The following is a 17,808-nucleotide window of genomic DNA, read 5'->3' as shown; positions in this document are numbered from 1 at the left end:
GCCTGCAGTCAGGAAAGCTCTGACCACACGCTTAACGTTAAGCATGTGCTTCAGCACCCTTCCCGAACGGGCTGGTTTCCTGAATCCAGCCCCAGCATAAAGGCTCTCATGGCTGCTGGAGCTTAATAAAACTCAACTCCTAGACAATGCCCCATTTACAGGCACTCAAGAGACCCTCCCTACGGACTAGCAATCACCATTCTAGCTACAGTAGTTAAAACTGACAGTTGAGGCAAAAGGCTAGATAAAGATCTAAACTATGGCAGAAGGAGAGGACTCAGCTAAACCAGCCCCAATAATGCTGCAATCTAAAAATCAATAGAGTTTTTCTATGGCACTATTGTCCAGCAAGAGAAATTAAAATAATTAATTCTGCGGGTGTAAAGGGATTAGACAGCTCAGCAGTTTGCAGGGGTCTATGCTGAGGAGGGTGAAGGGTTATGGGGAGTAGCTGGGAGAGTGCTCAGACAAAAGTAGACTCTTCATGTCTTTGGGGTGATGGGGTTAGGAGAGGGTACAGAGCCCAGCACAAAGAGCAGGAGCTGGGTAGATGCTACGGCCTAGAGTCCTTAGGTTCAGATACTGTAGTTGGATCCAGGCAAGCAGAGCTCCGTTGACTTCTGGATCAGGGCCTTACACTGGCCAGCTAAATGTTTTCTGGGTTAGAGGCCAGCAAGGACGCACTGATGAAGCATTAATTTACTTCTGCTTTACAAGCTGTTTAGTCACAGCCAGTTTGTTGTTAAAACTTCTCAATCTGGATACCTACTGAATACACCACCTAAGCAAATCATCTATGAAATCACACCCCCGAGTGCTGATCGCAGGGGTGTGTGATCAGACAGAGACAGAGACAAGAGTACCGATTCAGGGACCCAGCAGGACACTTGGCCCTGACCTCAAAGCAAATCTGAACCTGGCACTTGTGAGGCTTAAATCAAGACTTGGCATCTTTCTAAAAAAACCCACTCTAGCTCAGCCAGAAGTTATGGGCCTGATGCAGCAATGCCTGGGTGAGGTTCTCTGGCTGGGTTATGCAGGAAGTCAGACTAGATGATCACCGTGTTTTACAATCTATGAATCCAAAGAAGTTTGACTTAATTTTCAATTTCCCACCAAATGTATAGCACATTTGCGGGTGGAGGTGGATAATTCTCCTCCTGCCTCTGCAGAGAGGATCTTCTTAGCCGTGGAAGGGCAGCTGGTTCTGTTGCACAATAGGGAAGCTAGATACGGGACAGAGTCACGCACCTATGTTGCCTTAGACCCAGTTATGCAAAGGCTATCTGCATGGCATCACCGAGGCTGCTTTGTAGGGTGACAGTAGGCGGGGGAGAAACAAGAATAGGATTGTCACTGTCAGTCCTCCAGTTCTGCCCCTCACTCCTTCAGATTACACACACACACACACACACACACACACACAAGAATATGGAGGCTACTCTAGCCATTGTACCAGAGTAGCTTCTGCAGAAGATCTCTATTGTCACTCTGCAGCCTTTAGAAAGGGTTTTCTCTCTCACGTCCCATAAATCTCCAGTGTCCAGCAAAGCTAACAAGGCTGAGCACTGGACCCAGAAGGACGTTCTCATGGTATTTCTGGTCCCAAGCAGAAGCAACAAGTACCAGAACTCTTCCAAGAAGTTCTCATCTGGTGATCTCTCTGGCTCAGTTTTCCAGAGGCCTGGAGAAATATTTTAGGTAGAGAGTTCCCATCAGAATCAACTCGTAGCTCCCGATCTTTCCGTGTCCCCCACTCGCTAGCTATGACCCAGCACACAGCATGTCCTAAACTGCAACTGCACGGACTATAAGGGACGGGCGCTTAATGCCGCTTTGGTTTTGTTCATTGGATTGTGTCTGTCTCACCCTAAGGCACTTGCTTGGCAGTTGCACCGTTATTTTTAAACCCACTGGGCCATATCCTGCTCTCATTAACCCCAGGCTGAACCCGTCAGTAAATGTGACTTACAACTGCATTAGAAATACCTATTTACCATGGCAATGGCTGAGCAGCCTACAAGCGGTGGCGCCACAGCTGAAGTGGACGTGCTTCCTTGGCCTGGGACAGGTGGGTTAGCTGCTCCCTGCTGACACTCTGGGCCTGCAGTCACAGGAGCTGGCAGGCACACCGATCTAATATTTAAATCTGATGCTCTTTGCCCGGTTCCAATTAACGTAACACGGAGTGTTCCTAGATGTCGGAGGCATTTAGGTCACTGCGGCACTTTACAAACATTAAGCAATTATAAAGTCACAATTAAAGCAACATAATTTGCCAACAGGTCAAGACTGTATTCAAGGCTACATCTAGCCGAACTTGCTTTTATTACATCACAGGTAGTTTCCTTGTCCATGGGTCCTTTGATCCCAGGTCAGGCATACACACCATAGAATCATAGAATATCAGGGTTGGAAGGGACCTCAGTAGGTCATCTAGTCCAACCCCCTGCTCAAAGGAGGACCAATTCCCAACTAAATCATCCCAGCCAGGGCTTTGTCAAGCCTGACCTTAAAAACCTCTAAGGAAGGAGATTCCACCACCTCCCTAAGTAACCAATTCCAGTGCTTCACCACCCTCCTAGTGAAATAGTGTTTCCTAATATCCAACCTAGACCTCCCCCACTGCAACTTGAGACCATTGCTCCTTGTTCTGTCATCTGCCACCATTGAGAACAGCCGAGTTCCATCCTCTTTGGAACCCCCCTTCAGGTAGTTGAAGGCTGCTATCAAATCCCCCCTCATTCTTCTCTTCTGGAGACTAAACAATCCCAGTTCCCTCAGCCTCTCCTCATAAGTCATGCGCTCCAGACCCCTAATAATTTTTATTGCCCTCCGCTGGACTCTTTCCAATTTTTCCACATCCTTCTTGTAGTGTGGGGCCCAAAACTGGACACAGTACTCCAGATGAGGCCTCACCAATGTCGAATAAAGGGGAACGATCACGTCCCTCGATCTGCTGGCAATGCCCCTACTTATACAGCCCAAAATGCCGTTAGCCTTCTTGGCAACAAGAGCACACTGTTGACTCATATCCAGCTTCTCGTCCACTGTGACCCCTATGTCCTTTTCTGCAGAACTGCTACCTAGCCATTCGGTCCCTAGTCTGTAGCTGTGCATGGGATTCTTCCGTCCTAAGTGCAGGACTCTGCACTTGTCCTTGTTGAACCTCATCAGGTTTCTTTTGGCCCAATCCTCTAATTTGTCTAGGTCCCTCTGTATCCGATCCCTACCCTCTAGTGTATCTACCACGCCTCCCAGTTTAGTGTCATCGGCAAACTTGCTGAGAGTGCAGTCCACACCATCCTCCAGATCATTAAAAAAAGATATTAAACAAAACCGGCCCCAGAACCGACCCTTGGGGCACTCCGCTTGAAACTGGCTGCCAACTAGACATGGAGCCATTGACCACTACCCGTTGAGCCCGACGATCTAGCCAGCTTTCTATCCACCTTACAGTCCATTCATCCAGCCCATACTTCTTTAACTTGGCAGCAAGAATACTGTGGGAGACCGTATCAAAAGCTTTGCTAAAGTCAAGGAATAACACATCCACTGCTTTCCCCTCATCCACAGAGCCAGTTATCTCATCATAGAAGGCAATTAGGTTAGTCAGGCACGACTTCCCCTTGGTGAAACCATGCTGACTGTTCCTGATCACTTTCCTCTCCTCTAAGTGTTTCATAATTGATTCCTTGAGGACCTGCTCCATGATTTTTCCAGGGACTGAGGTGAGGCTGACTGGCCTGTAGTTCCCCGGATCCTCCTTCTTCCTTTTTTTAAAGATGGGCACTACATTAGCCTTTTTCCAGTCATCTGGGACCTCCCCCGATCGCCCTGAGTTTTCAAAAATAATGGCCAATGGCTCTGCAATCTCATCCGCCAACTCCTTTAGCACCCTCGGATGCAGCGCATCTGGCCCCATGGACTTGTGCACGTCCAGTTTTTCTAAATAGTCCCGAACCACTTCTTTCTCCACAGAGGGCTGGTCACCTTCTCCCCATACTGTGCTGCCCAGTGCAGCAGTCTGGGAGCTGACCTTGTTCGTGAAGACAGAGGCAAAAAAATCATTGAGTACATTAGCTTTTTCCACATCCTCGGTCACTAGGTTGCCTCCCTCATTCAGTAAGGGGCCCACACTTTCCTTGACTTTCTTCTTGTTGCTAACATACCTGAAGAAACCCTTCTTGTTACTCTTAACATCTTTTGCTACCTGTAACTCCAAGTGTTATTTGGCCTTCCTGATTTCACTCCTGCATGCCTGAGCAATATTTTTATACTCCTCCCTGGTCATTTGTCCAATCTTCCACTTCTTGTAAGCTTTTTTTTGCGTTTAAGATCAGCAAGGATTTCACTGTTTAGCCAAGCTGGTCGCCTGCCATATTTACTATTCTTTCTACACGTCGGGATGGTTTGTTCCTGCAACCGCAATAAGGATTCTTTAAAATACAGCCAGCTCTCCTGGACCCCTTTGCCCTTCATGTTATTCTCCCAGGGGATCCTGCCCATCTGTTCCCTGAGGGAGTCAAAGTCTGCTTTTCTGATGTCCAGGGTCCGTATTCTGCTGCTCTCCTTTCTTCCTTGTGTCAGGATCCTGAACTCGACCGTCTCATGGTCACTGCCCAGGTTCCCATCCACTTTTGCTTCCCCTACTAATTCTTCCGTTTGTGAGCAGCAGGTCAAGAAAAGCTCTGCCCCTAGTTGGTTCCTCCAGCACTTGCACCAGGAAATTGTCCCCTACACTTTCCAAAAACTTCCTGGATTGTCTGTGCACCGCTGTATTGCTCTCCCAGCAGATATCAGGGTGATTAAAGTCTCCCATGAGAACCAGGGCCTGCGATCTAGCAACTTCTGCTAGTTGCCAGAAGAAAGCCTCGTCCACCTCATCCCCCTGGTCTGGTGGTCTATAGCAGACTCCGACCACGACATCACCCTTGTTGCTCACACTTCTCAACTTTATCCAGAGACACTCAGGTTTTTCTGCAGTTTCATACCGGAGCTCTGAGCAGTCATACTCCTCTCTTACATACAACGCAACTCCCCCACCTTTTCTGCCCTGCCTGTCCTTCCTGAACAGTTTATATCCATCCATGATAGTACTCCAGTAATGTGAGTTATCCCACCAAATCTCTGTTATTCCAATCGCATCATAGTTCCCTGACTGTGCCAGGACTTCCAGTTCTCCCTGCTTGTTTCCCAGGCTTCTTGCATTTGCGTATAGGCACTTAAGATAACTCATCGATCGTCCCTCTTTCTCAGTATGAGACAGGAGTCCTCCCCTCTTGTGCTCTCCTGCTTGTGCTTCCTCCCAGGATCCCATTTCCCCACTTACCTCAGGGCTTTGGTCTCCTTCCCCCGGTGAACCTAGTTTAAAGCCCTCCTCACTAGGTTAGCCAGCCTGCTGGCGAAGATGCTCTTCCCTCTCTTCGTTAGGTGGAGCCCGTCCCTGCCCAGCACTCCTTCTTGGAACACCATCCCATGGTCGAAGAATCCAAAGCCTTCTCTCCGACACCACCTGCGTAGCCATTCATTGACTTCCACGATTCGACAGTCTCTACCCAGGCCTTTTCCTTGCACAGGGAGGATGGACGAGAACACCACTTGCGCCTCAAACTCCTTTATCCTTCTTCCCAGAGCCACGTAGTCTGCAGTGATCCGCTCAAGGTCATTCTTGGCAGTATCATTGGTGCCCACGTGGAGAAGCAGGAAGGGGTAGCGATCCGAGGGCTTGATGAGTCTCGGCAGTCTCTCCGTCACATCGTGTATCCTAGCTCCTGGCAAGCAGCAGACCTCTCGGTTTTCCCGGTCGGGGCGTGCATGGACCCATTTTACAAGTGTAGGAGGCTTTATAGGAAGTTAACTCCCATGCACTGTAATGGTTCGAGCGAGGGACCCCGTGTCAGGAGATGTGTTCTATTGCACAGCCTGCTTTGGGCTTGCTGTACAACATGGGGCAAGTCAGCAACCCCTCGGAGCCTCCAATTGCTTGTCTGTCAATCGAGGCCACTCTCCACCTGTGTGAAGTGCTGAGAGAGCCTCAGACAAAGAGAGCTGTGTAAGTGCAAATTACAACTACTTCTCCTAACAGGAACCTACCCCTCCTGGCTATGGGCCTGTGCACTGCCTCAGATCCGCCTCTTCTTCAGTGGTCCTCTCGACTTCCGCATTGTTCAGGTGCTGAAGTGACTTGGGCCTTCAGCCAAACTCACAGAAGTCCACTGCTGTGGGGTGAGGGGAACCAAGCCCAACAAGAACTAATCTTCCTCGCTAGTCTTCAGCTAGGCACAGCCCTTCCTCCCCAAGGGTGTCTTGTCTTCCACCGTACGCTCTTCAAGGCTCTTCCCATGGCCTCTGCTCAACCTCTGTCCAACCCTTCTTTGTAGGGGTCACTGCAGACCCCCACAGGGTGGCAGCATAGGGGAAACCCACGCCCACCATCTTCTATTGATTCCCAGCCATGGGAACCCTAAACAATTGGGCTTTCTCCCCTTGTTGCCTCTATTCCCACTTGTCTCTCCTTTCCAGAGCCAGCTGCCCTTCCACTCTTCTGTAGAGCGCTGGCTCCCAGGGATGCTCTCCCTAGAGTCCCCCTCTATTAGGCCTCCACAGGTTGCTCTTATCCCCGCACCAGGCCTGGTTTAGTTACTGCCACGTGACTTCGTTCGCCTGCAGGCAAGGAGCTAAGTTGGGCACAGGTGCAGTTGAGCCCTCTTGTTTTCACAGCACAGGCAACCCTAGAGGTAAAAAAGCCTGAAACAAGATGAAGTTTGATTTCTGAACTATGATAAATGAATTTAATATTCTACGAAATGTTAAGCTGGACCATTCTAATGCACGTACGGCCAAGGTGCCTCCCTTCAGCTGAAGGCGTGCAATACATCAATGTTTGATTTATTCAGATTTTGCTAAAATGCAAATAGTTGTACCACTAGGATTCTTCATATTTGACAAGTAGTGCCAAGCCAATTTACGTTCATGTAATGTGGTGTAAAAAAAGTTACATTTTAAGTTTGTTTGGTTTATAACTGATTTTAAGAACCAAAGTCCAATCCTAGGTGGAATTGGTTCATAAAAGAAAGGGATCGTGTTGTGAGTCTTGGGCAGGGCCGGCTCCAGGCACCAGCCGAGCAAGCTGGTGCTTGGGGCTGCAGCTTGTAGGAGGCGGCATTCTGCCCAATCCTAGGGCGGCACGGCCGCTTTTTTGTTTTGTTTTGTTTTTTTGTTGTTCCGCTCCGGCCGCCCTGTAGGGGGCAGCGGCATGGAGGGCGAGAGCGCCCTGCAGCAAGCCCAGCAGGGCAGCCCGCGTCCTTCCCTCCCAGCCGACCGGAGCGGTGTGGAGCCCTCCCGGCAGGGGGCATGGCGGGAGGAGCTGTGTGGCAACGCCACACTGAAGCCCTGGCCGCCCCCCGCTCCCGCTCCCTCCCCCTTCCCCCGCTACCCAGGGCACATCTGTCCCCCTGCACCCTGGCTCCGGCCGCGCCGCAGGTTTGTTTGTTTTTTTGCTTTGCTGTTCTGGCCGCCGCGGTTTTTTTTTTTTTTTTTTTTTTGCTTGGGGCGGCCAGAAAGCCAGAGCCGGCCCTGGTCTTGGGCCTATAAAATTTACCCCTATTAGCTCAAATGTAGGACGTCTGACATATATATTACGATTACCTACAATTTTTGCCTACTTGGAAATTAACTACGAAAAATTGGTTGAGTTGTTTTCAATAAATTATTAACAAGTGCAAGAGAACCAGACAAAGAAGCTGGATTAGTCCAAACAAAAAACATCCTGTTGGGATGATTCAAGGACTGGTGAAATCATGCTTGGTAAAAACAGAAGATGTGGAACCAGAAGTTAATGGACCAAAACTGGCATGATGGATATTTGGCCTAACTAGTGGACAAAATATTCAGGGGGGTAAACTATGAAACCCAAAAGAGGACCAGGGGGCAGTGTAAAGAGAGACTTTGAAAAAGAGGTTTCCTCTCTCACACTTGTCTCTCGTCCCACCCTGCATGCCAACTCATCTCATCTTCCCTGACCTCAAACCACATTGAAACACTTGCTCCCAGGGGGAAGACCAGCTGGCCTTGTTCTTGTTTAAAGGAACTTTATTTTTCACCTGTGAGTGCTGGAAATCTTGTCACGACATCCCCTCCTCCGCCCAGCAGCAGGGATACCCAATTGCCAGCACTGCAGAGACATGCAAGATCCTGTTGTGACCCCATAAGGCTTTATGGAAATATACACATTAATAAGCATACAACAACTGGAATATGTTTTATGCTACATATGCCATGTAACATATCTCTGTAAAGGTTATGATCTACTGCATATATTCATCTTATTTGTATGCATGTGTCATTGTATTTGAAGTTATGAATATTGGCTGTATACTTGTTTGATTTTAAACAGCCTTAGTAAGGCATTTGGTCAGCTTCTTTAGAAAGGAATTTGCAAGTTAAATGCTTCTTGACTGGCCACTTAACGGACAATGGGTCTTGGAAGGCTCCAATCCACGTAAGAAGTCTACATGAGGACGTTCAAGGTAGCATGTGAACCATGGCTGCTACCTGTAAGTTCTGAGTCATGCATGGACATGCCCATGTGACTCCATAACTCCATCTTGTAGCTGGAATTCTACACAGGGGGAGGGAGGGAGATCTACCCACAAGAGAAAGTCTATTTAAACCCCTGTGAGACCCCTCCATTGTAGTCTTCAGCTGGCTCAAGAGATAGCAGCTCCACTCCAAAGGATACCTGAAAGAAACTGGAACAAAGGACAGTAACCACAGGGGGGGTGAGTGATTGCTGGACCCAGACTAGAAGGGTCCTTTTTTCTTCTGTAAAAAGCAGCTTACTGGAACACCTCTGAGGGTGAGGTTTTATCTGTATTGAGTTTTTTTTACTGTATTAAGCATAGGCTTGCATGTTTTATTTTATTTTGCTTGGTAATTCACTTTGGTCTGTTACTACTTGGAACCACTTAAATCCTACTTTCTGTATTTAATAAAATCACTTTTTACTTATTAATTATTATTATCTGGGGGAGGGGAAAGGAGGCAAACAGCTGTGCATCTCTCTCTGTGTGTGTTATAGAGGGCAAACAATTTATGAGTTTACCCTATATAAGCTTTATACAGGGGAAAACAGATTTATTTGGAGTTTGGACCCCATTGGCAGTTGGGCATATGAGTGTTAAAGACAGGAACATTTCTTAAGCTGCATTCAGTTAAGCTTGTAGTTTGTGGGACGTGGTTCAGACCTGAGTCTGTGTTTGTGGCCGGCTAGTGGGTCTGGCACGACCTAGCAGGGATCTGGAGTCCCAGGCTGGCAGGGCAGAAGTAGTCTTGGCACATCAGTGGCAGCCCCAAGGGGGTTTCTGTGATCCAACCCGTCCCACCTGTTTTGTCTCCTTTCCCTGTTGCATTACTTTTGGCCCCGTTATTTCCTTCCTCTTATCCTCAGCTTTTCATCCAACCCTGAAATCAACTGCATTGCAGCAGCAGAGCAAGATCATAGGACCACAACTCTGCCCTGTTTAAGGAAAAAAAGGCCCAACCAGACAACATCCAACTGGAAAACGAACCAGGGTCCAAGCAACAGGTGCCATGGTTGACCTGCCAGCCAGTGCTCCATTTGTGACTGACCAGCCATCCAGTACGCCAACATCATCAACAAAAGCTGTATTTCGCCCACCTTTAATCTTTAATCGCAAATGTACTACATGGTAGGTTGCAACAGTAGGAACCATTCGGTCAAAAGGCAAGTAACCAACAAGAATGTCTTCTCAAAGAGCAGGACACCACCCTCTTGTGCAGTACACCAGCCTGGTACAGACATGATCTGTAGCTCAAGAAAACAAGTTTGATATTGGTGTTTTAGAAAGAGACCTGGCTGTACAAAAGAATGTCAGGATATCCTTTATCCAGGCTCTTCCATTATAGGTTGTATTATGAGACTTATCAACTACGTCACATAAATAGGCCTCTTTGCCCCTCCTCTTTGCAAAGAGTTACACCAGGAAAAGAATTCTAGAAATATTTACTGAAACGGATTTCTTTTATAAACCCTCCAAAATCTTCAAAAAACATTAAGGTGAACGTTTATGGTTGGGAAACGTCTAACAGACGATATTAGTTACTTCTAACTCATGTTTCCTCTTCAAAGCAAAAACCTCTCTCTCTCATGCTTATGATGCATAAGCATCCTTTGAGATGTTTATTTCCAAATATCCTGTATCTAAATACCAGTCCTTCTGCTAATAACTGCCTGATAACCACAGTTATGTGAATAGTGGGATGCTTTATGAACCAATAAGGAATCAAAGGACCTTGTAATATAACTAGTTACTAACATAAAAGCCAGTTGAACATAGAAATATAGGGGATATTAACTGGGGAATTCATTAGTTATTTGGTGATGCCTAAGCAACTCCGTACCAGACTCATGAAGAAAAGAGCCACCTCTCCTAGGATAAAAACAACAAGGAGTCTGGTGGCACCTTAAAGACTAACAGATTTATTTGGGCATAAGCTTTCGTGGGTAAAAACCTCACTTCTTCGGATGCATAGAGTGAAAGTTACAGATGCAGGCATTATATACTGACACATGGAGAGCAGGGAGTTACTTCGCAAGTGGAGAACCAGTGTTGAAAAGACAATGTCTGCTTTGATAACTATTTAAGTTTAAACTTAGATGACTCAAACCCGATCTTTAATGTGACTATTTTATGAGCTGAAAGACTTCTATCGGAAATAGGAAGGTTGGGGTCACTTTCTATTAGATCCCAGGGGCCTACATAGCTTTGAGGATCTGGGTCATAGTGCAGTGAGGACAGCATACTCCTGATGATGCAGGTGACATGTCCTGGAAAGCAGAAGCTAGGGTCAAGATGACTTCTCAGTTGTTTTCTATCAGAACCTATGTTGATGTGTCAGGCTCACTTTGCAGGGACTAAGTTCCCATTCAAACATGACAGTGTGGTTTGATTTCAGAGGTGCAGTCACAGCACGAATGCTCCCAAATGCCTTTCCAGCAGTAATTGCCCTGCTCTTGTCCATCGGCAAATTGAGATTCTAGCTGACAGCCGCTGGGGGTTGAGGCAGTTTGCCTGCATGAAATTTACTTATGCAGCATTGTGTTATGCTAAACAATCAGGTCCCCCTTGTATTTAGCTGTAACACTCTGAATGAGTGGCCCAGACCAGAAGAACTGCTCTGTGTGAGCTCCAAAGCTTGCCTCTTTCGCCACCAGAAGCTGGTCCAAAAAGAGATGTACTCACCCACCTTGTCTCCGAAATTTACTGGACCATTGTTCAGCCAGATTTCCCACTCCCATTCAGCTCTGCATGGTTCCACCTGCTGCAGTCAAATAACAGCCTGCTGGAGTAGCCTAGCCAGAGAGGTGGGAGGGGATTCTCCTCCCATTCATTCCTCCAAGGGAAAGGGACATATATTGGAGGCTATTATCTTGTTTTACTAATCCAATTACAACCGTGCTGGCTCTGTAACCAGCAGATTAATTGCATTTGCTCCAGGTAAACAGCACTTGGAGACACTTACTAGTTCACACACCCTCCCTTGTATAGTATTGCTACTAGCTGGTGGCTGGAAGTTTGAAATCAGCAGAGGGCTACATCCTTAGCTGGTGTAAATCCGTGCAGCAGCTTTGGAGTCAGAGCTACGCCCATTGACACCAGCGGACAGTGTGGTTTGCATTTCCAAGGGAGTGAGAGCTGAATCAAAACACCTGCAGCCTGCCTGCCTGCCTCTGTGCACTGGCCACAGCTTTTAGGAGGTCTGAAGCTTTAGGATTTCTACATTTCTTTAGTAATAGGATTGGTGTTGAATAGTCTCTCAACTTCCCCGAAAGCCCTGAACCAACTCGACAGACCCCATTGCAAGAAGATAAGCGCTGGCGACAAGAGTGATTGAAGGGCACCCACGCTCAGCACTGCTCCTATGAAAAGAGACCGAGAGGGGCCTTTGAGGGATGTAGTTATCTATCCGATAACTCACTACTAGTGTTGTTTAGACTTGATGACAGTTCACCAGAGCATCATTAGGCTGTGTAGACTACAATTTCTGATCTGGAATTTAAACTGAATAGCTTGAATGACAGGAAAGGCAGCCAACCACAGAGTCAATCTTGGCTTAAACTAGAACCTCCCCTTTTTCAGACTACTGCTCATCTTCTCTCCCACAGGCAAACTGGTCAGTTTCCTAGTGGAGAGTGGTAAAGAGCAGACAGGAAGTGAGGCAGAAGTCGGGGAGTGGATTATTAAATTCTGGAAGACACCTATAAAGTAACATCTTCTGTATCAAAGGGTGAAAAGAACATCCGCTGATCAATGCCCCAGTCCTGCAAGATACTGAGTGCCTTCAGCTCCTGTCGGCTTGGAAGCGTGTTGAGGATGCGGAGCCCATCCCTTGGGGGCTGCTCAGCACCTTACAGGACCAGGCTACAGGGATGAGAAAACCCACAACTCCCTCTTGGAAAATCATTCCCCTGGATGCTATTCCTTCTCGCCTGCCAGAGGATCTCTCGGCTTCTGGCGCCGAGCGGGCAGAGTAAGTGTAATTGGCCCTGATCCAATTCAGCCCCAAAGGTCCACACACACACCCCGACAACTAATCACAACCTCAGAGCACTCCTGCCTCCCTGTCCTTATATTGCTAGGTCTCGTTCCCTAGTCCTAGCAGTAGAGCTCAACCCTAAGAGTGGGTCCCCATTCCATGGATCCTTGCATCCAAACTTTGATTCCATGGGCCTCATCTCCCAGTGCAGGACCTGGATATAGAAACCTGCTTCTGCCTTAATCCATGCCTCTAGGTTCTTCTTTTCACTCCACCTGAACTACTCAGCCCACGGTGCATCAACTGACCAAGGCAGCCATAATCCTTGTACTATTTTCTGCTGAATACAGTAGTTTTGATCTGGCCTGCTGCGATTCTGAACCTCTGCAGGGTCAGTTTCTTGACCAGTGCTTTGAAGTTTCTAGGGTTTTCTTTTTTTACTTCAGCAAGGGTCATTATGTGACTGTACAACAGAGGTGTTACAATCCATGCCGTCTTTTCTCATTCAAATTGTTTCAGGGTCTTTTTTCATGCAAGTTGCTTGTCAAATAACATTACTATATTAGATAAACTATGAAGGAAGAATTGTGTATGGATTTATACTATTGTAACGCCACATTCGTCAACTAGCACTGGCTCGTTACTGTACACATTCTTTCAGAGCTCCTGTCAGTGATCTAGGCCTTTTTATATCCCACAAAGATCAGCATACAAGAGCTTGCTGTATTCAGCAGCCTTGGGATGATCTGTCGCTTTTTAATCATTTCTGTCTTTGTGGTTCATTAACCTCCAGGTAAGAAGGATGGTCCAGTGGAGAGGGTGCTAGTTTAGAACTCAGGAGAGCTGCGTTCAATTCCTTGCTCCACCACAGGGAAAGCCACTTAGTCTTTCTGTACCTATAAAATGGAGAGAATACTTCCCTGCTTCACATGGTGTTGCAAAAAATCATGATCCTAAAGATCCTGAGGCTACTAATGGGGGCCATATAAATATCTAAGGTAGAGTCCAAGATAAGTGAGGAGGAGACTCTTGGGTGAAATTCACCCCCGTGAAGCCTCATGCTGGGCCTATGCACAGGGATGAATTTTGCCTTATAAAACCCTCCCTTTAAGAATTAAGGCCCTTCTTGTTTCTTTTCTTCAGAGTCAAGATCAGGGATGCAGCACTCTATCTTGATCATATTATTCCCATTATATTTGAAGAACTTAAACATACTATTTATGGCCAGTCTATCAGAGCCCTTAACACCCCCCCTCCCCCCCCAATTTGCTGTCTTCTGATCAGCTCCAGCTGTGACTTCAGGGGTACTGTCACAGTAATCATATTCCAATCGCTCTACAGAGAGTTCTTCTGCCCCCTTAAGGGTCTTTACCCTGGGGTCTATTAGTTCATTACTCTCTTTGGACAAGTCTGCAGTCCTAATGGATATTTCCCCATCCTTCCCCTTCTAGCCAAATTGACCTTTCTTGAAAAGTAACTTCATCCCCCCTGGATCTCTCATCATTCTTATGGTCTTGCAGGAGCTCACATTTTAATGCTTCTGCCATTCACCTTGCTCTTCATTTGCTATTGGTCTTGGTTCACATCAGATATAGTTTTCAAAGAAGGTTAGATTGCCAGTGCCTTCATTCTAAGTAATTGTGTTGAGGATGGTCTAACAGAAGGGAGCATTTGTCAGGGAGGGGTGAGGCAGGGATGGTTTTGGAAGAGCAATGAGGTTTCAAGCCGCCACACTTTGCCTGGCTATTGGCACCCCTTCTAAATGGAGTAGCCAGTCACACAAGTGGCATGGAACGTTCTAATGGGCAATGTGTGCTGGGCTACCATGGAGCAGCCGTTTTGGGGATGCATTAGAAATGCTGAATCTGATCCAACACACACTGAAGTGAAGGGAATGGCTCCCACGGATTCCAGCAGGCTGATTCAGGGCCTGAAGAAGTTAAACATCACACTTCTGGTCACAGCTTTGGTTCTGGACAGGCAAGAGCCTATGTCTCTTCCCAACAGATTGAGCTGGGGAGAAGCAGCACTGCCCCATTAGGGAATGTCTGATGAAGACTTGCAGAGAAATTCCACTTTCTTTAAAACATGGATGAATAGGCCAGTCACTAGCACCATGCAAGTAAGGTTAGCTTCTGAACTCCTGACTTGTGGAAACTCACTGAACTATTGGGACAACTAGCACAAAGTCTTGTGGAAAGAACATTTTGCTCAAAATGCTCCAACATTCATCATAAGCAAATTTTTGAATGGCATAGCCGATCCAATTGTTAAATGCTCAATTTGCCCCGAGTTAAGTTATAGATCAGCCAACCAAGGAGCAGAAAAATTAACATGTGACTCACACAACCAGTTAATATTTGCAATAAACTATTTGCAAATGTTCTTCAAACCAACAATTTGCTAAAGAAACTCACAATTAAAAAAAATTGGTTTCAGTATTCACTTTGCTCTACCTAAGACTAAATTTGATCCAGGACTTCAGATTTGACAGACGAGCCTCATAACCCATTCAAACAATTAATTAGTTAGTTTAAAAGTAAATGTTTGCAATTCATGCCACCACCTTAACCTGCCATAGTGGAACGATCATATCATTTGCCCCCACCCTTTCAAAAACATTTCTGGCAATCACATTCCCTTGCTGAGTCACTAACACTTCCACACATGGTTGGTGTCACAGGTGTTATTTAAGACATACGTCCGTCTATAGATGTAGGTAGGTAGTTAAAAGAAAGAGCACCATCTACTGACACATAGAAAATATAGCATTGCTCATAAATTAGTAGGTACGATAAAGTTATGTATTGTGTATGGATTCCTGATTAAGCAGCTTTTAACATCTGACTTGTAATAGGAATAAATAAATAAATAAATAAATAAATAAATTCCTATTTGTTAACCTCACCTGGAGCACCAATTAGGAAAAACTTTCACAGTGGTGAAGCACTGGAATGGGTTACCTAGGGAGGAAGTGGAATCTCCTTCCTTAGAGGATGACCTCCTGAGGTCCCTTCCAACCCTGATATTCTATGATAACTGCCTTCAGTCCTGACTGGATGGCTGAGGAGATTGCCATGGTATCCCTTTACCATTCTGATCCCCAGCAATACAGGCAGTGGGTGATCCCAGTCCATTACTGCTGAACAGGGTCCACATACTGCCATCAGCAGCAGCAGTCTGGAGGGAAGTTTCAGCAGGCCCCAATGGTTTAACCCAGATATGGGACACAGGGATGGGGCCAGCTACACTACCCTTTAACATTCAGGGACCAAGAGCGTTATACCGACATAGCTGTGCCTGTAGTATAAACTTCAGAAGCCCACCGACCGGACTGGGACTTGGGAGACTTGCGTTCAATTCTCTGCTTTACCACAGACTTCCTGCATGACTTTGGCCACGTCACTTAAATTTACCCCTTTCCCTCCATTCCCCAACTGAACAAGGACAATCTGCACTCCCTCCCTGAGGGGGAAAAAAGCCATTTGTGGCTGAGGCAGTCAGATACTGTGAGAGCCATAAAAGTACCTAGACAGACACAGACCCATTCGAGTTGAGGCACAGAAGCATGATGGTGCTGTGGAAGCAGCTTTCACGGCCAGTGGCCATGCTGTACTTAATCTAAAGAGCAAATAGAAAACTTCACTGGCTGTGGATGACAACAGCTCCAAACTGATTGAAACAAGAAACCTTGTAGCCGGTCCTAAGATCCAGCCTCCAATGAAGCAGATCCTGGGCATGGACTCTGCCTGGAGTGAAAAGAAGCTATTCCTAGAGCTACCTTTCCCGCTGGCCTCATTAAATGTCTACACAACACTTAGATCACTAAATCCACAATATGCCCAAGACTAGAAAAAATGAGAGTATGGAGTGGAAGGATGTTTGCTTTCAGGCACTTTTTTTTTAAAAAAATAAAAAAGGAGATTGGGTACAATTAATTGTTCAAACTGTCAAGAAGATGAAAGTCTAGGGAGTAAACAGATGCTGGTCACGATGCAATGCTCATTAAGGCAGAGAAAAGATTCATTTCATATGCATGATTAACTTCTGGCCGCTGATGATTTACACTGCAGATGATCAAAAGAGAATTAATTATTCTGCAAATAAGCACTGCTGTTATCATGGCACTTGGTGCTCTGAGGAGATGCCCCCTTGCAAAAAAAAAAAAAAAAAAAAAAAAAAAGTATCCAAACAGCAAGGCCTTGTTTTGTAAGGGGCTTTCACTCATTTCCAAAAAAAGACATTAGTCTGTGATAGGACATCAGAGGGAAGCCATTAATCAAAGCTGCAGACAGGCTTTCCTACGGTTTGTGACAAACGTGTGCTGCAAACATCATACATTAATCTCCGTCTTGCCTTGCCGTGCTTAGAGGGAGATCTCTCCAGCGCTTTGGGTTTAGAAGGGAATACCGTGGCTAACAGGGAGAGGCTGGGTTAAGGTACTGGGGTGGGACTCCCAAAAGCTGGGTAAGTACCAGCTCTGCCATAAATTCCCAGCGTGTCTTTGGGGCTCCATTTCCCACGTGTAAAATGAAGATGCTAGGTTCTTTCTCCCACTCTCTCCACCTTCTCGGTTTCCACTGTAAGCTCTTCGGGGCATGGACTCTTACTCTGTGTCTGTGCATCACCTAGCACAATGGGATTCTGGTCACACTGGGGCCTCTGGGCACTACTGTTGTGTAAATAATAAAATGGTCTGTGGAGCTGCTTTGATTACAATGATCCACAGAGTTTTAAAGCCAGAAGGAACCACTGTGATCATCCAGTTTGCCCTCCTGTTTAATACAAGCCAGAGCATTTTACCCCATGGTTCCTGCCGTGCAGAGAATTCTTCTTCCCTGCTATGCATGGGAACACTGGTAAGCCCAGGAATTCACGGCTGAGCGACAGCCTCTCTTAGAAAGAGTGGATGGAACATGTGTCAGTCCTCCAGTAGCTAGCAGAAGTCCAGCTGAGGGGCTGGGTTCTCCACTGCCCTGCACCTTCTGCAGTCAGTTCCCCCTGTGCAAGATGGGGTAAGATGCAGCCTTCTGGAGCATTTTGTGCTAACTGAGTACAGAGGTAAATGGCAAGCTAAAGCGCAGGATTAGGGTAGGAAAATGCAGAATTGGGCCCTTCCAGAGGTTATTTTTAACTAGTTACATATATTTAAAAAAAAAAAAAAAAAAAGAAGCACCTACTGCCTCTCAGCGCAAACACTTCAACAGGGGGCTTCTCTGGGGTAAGTGTAACCAGGATCACATGCTG

This window comes from Emys orbicularis, chromosome 16, assembly GCF_028017835.1.
Source record: "Emys orbicularis isolate rEmyOrb1 chromosome 16, rEmyOrb1.hap1, whole genome shotgun sequence".
Taxonomy (NCBI): domain Eukaryota; kingdom Metazoa; phylum Chordata; order Testudines; family Emydidae; genus Emys; species Emys orbicularis.
Note: the sequence above shows the minus strand (reverse complement) of the source record.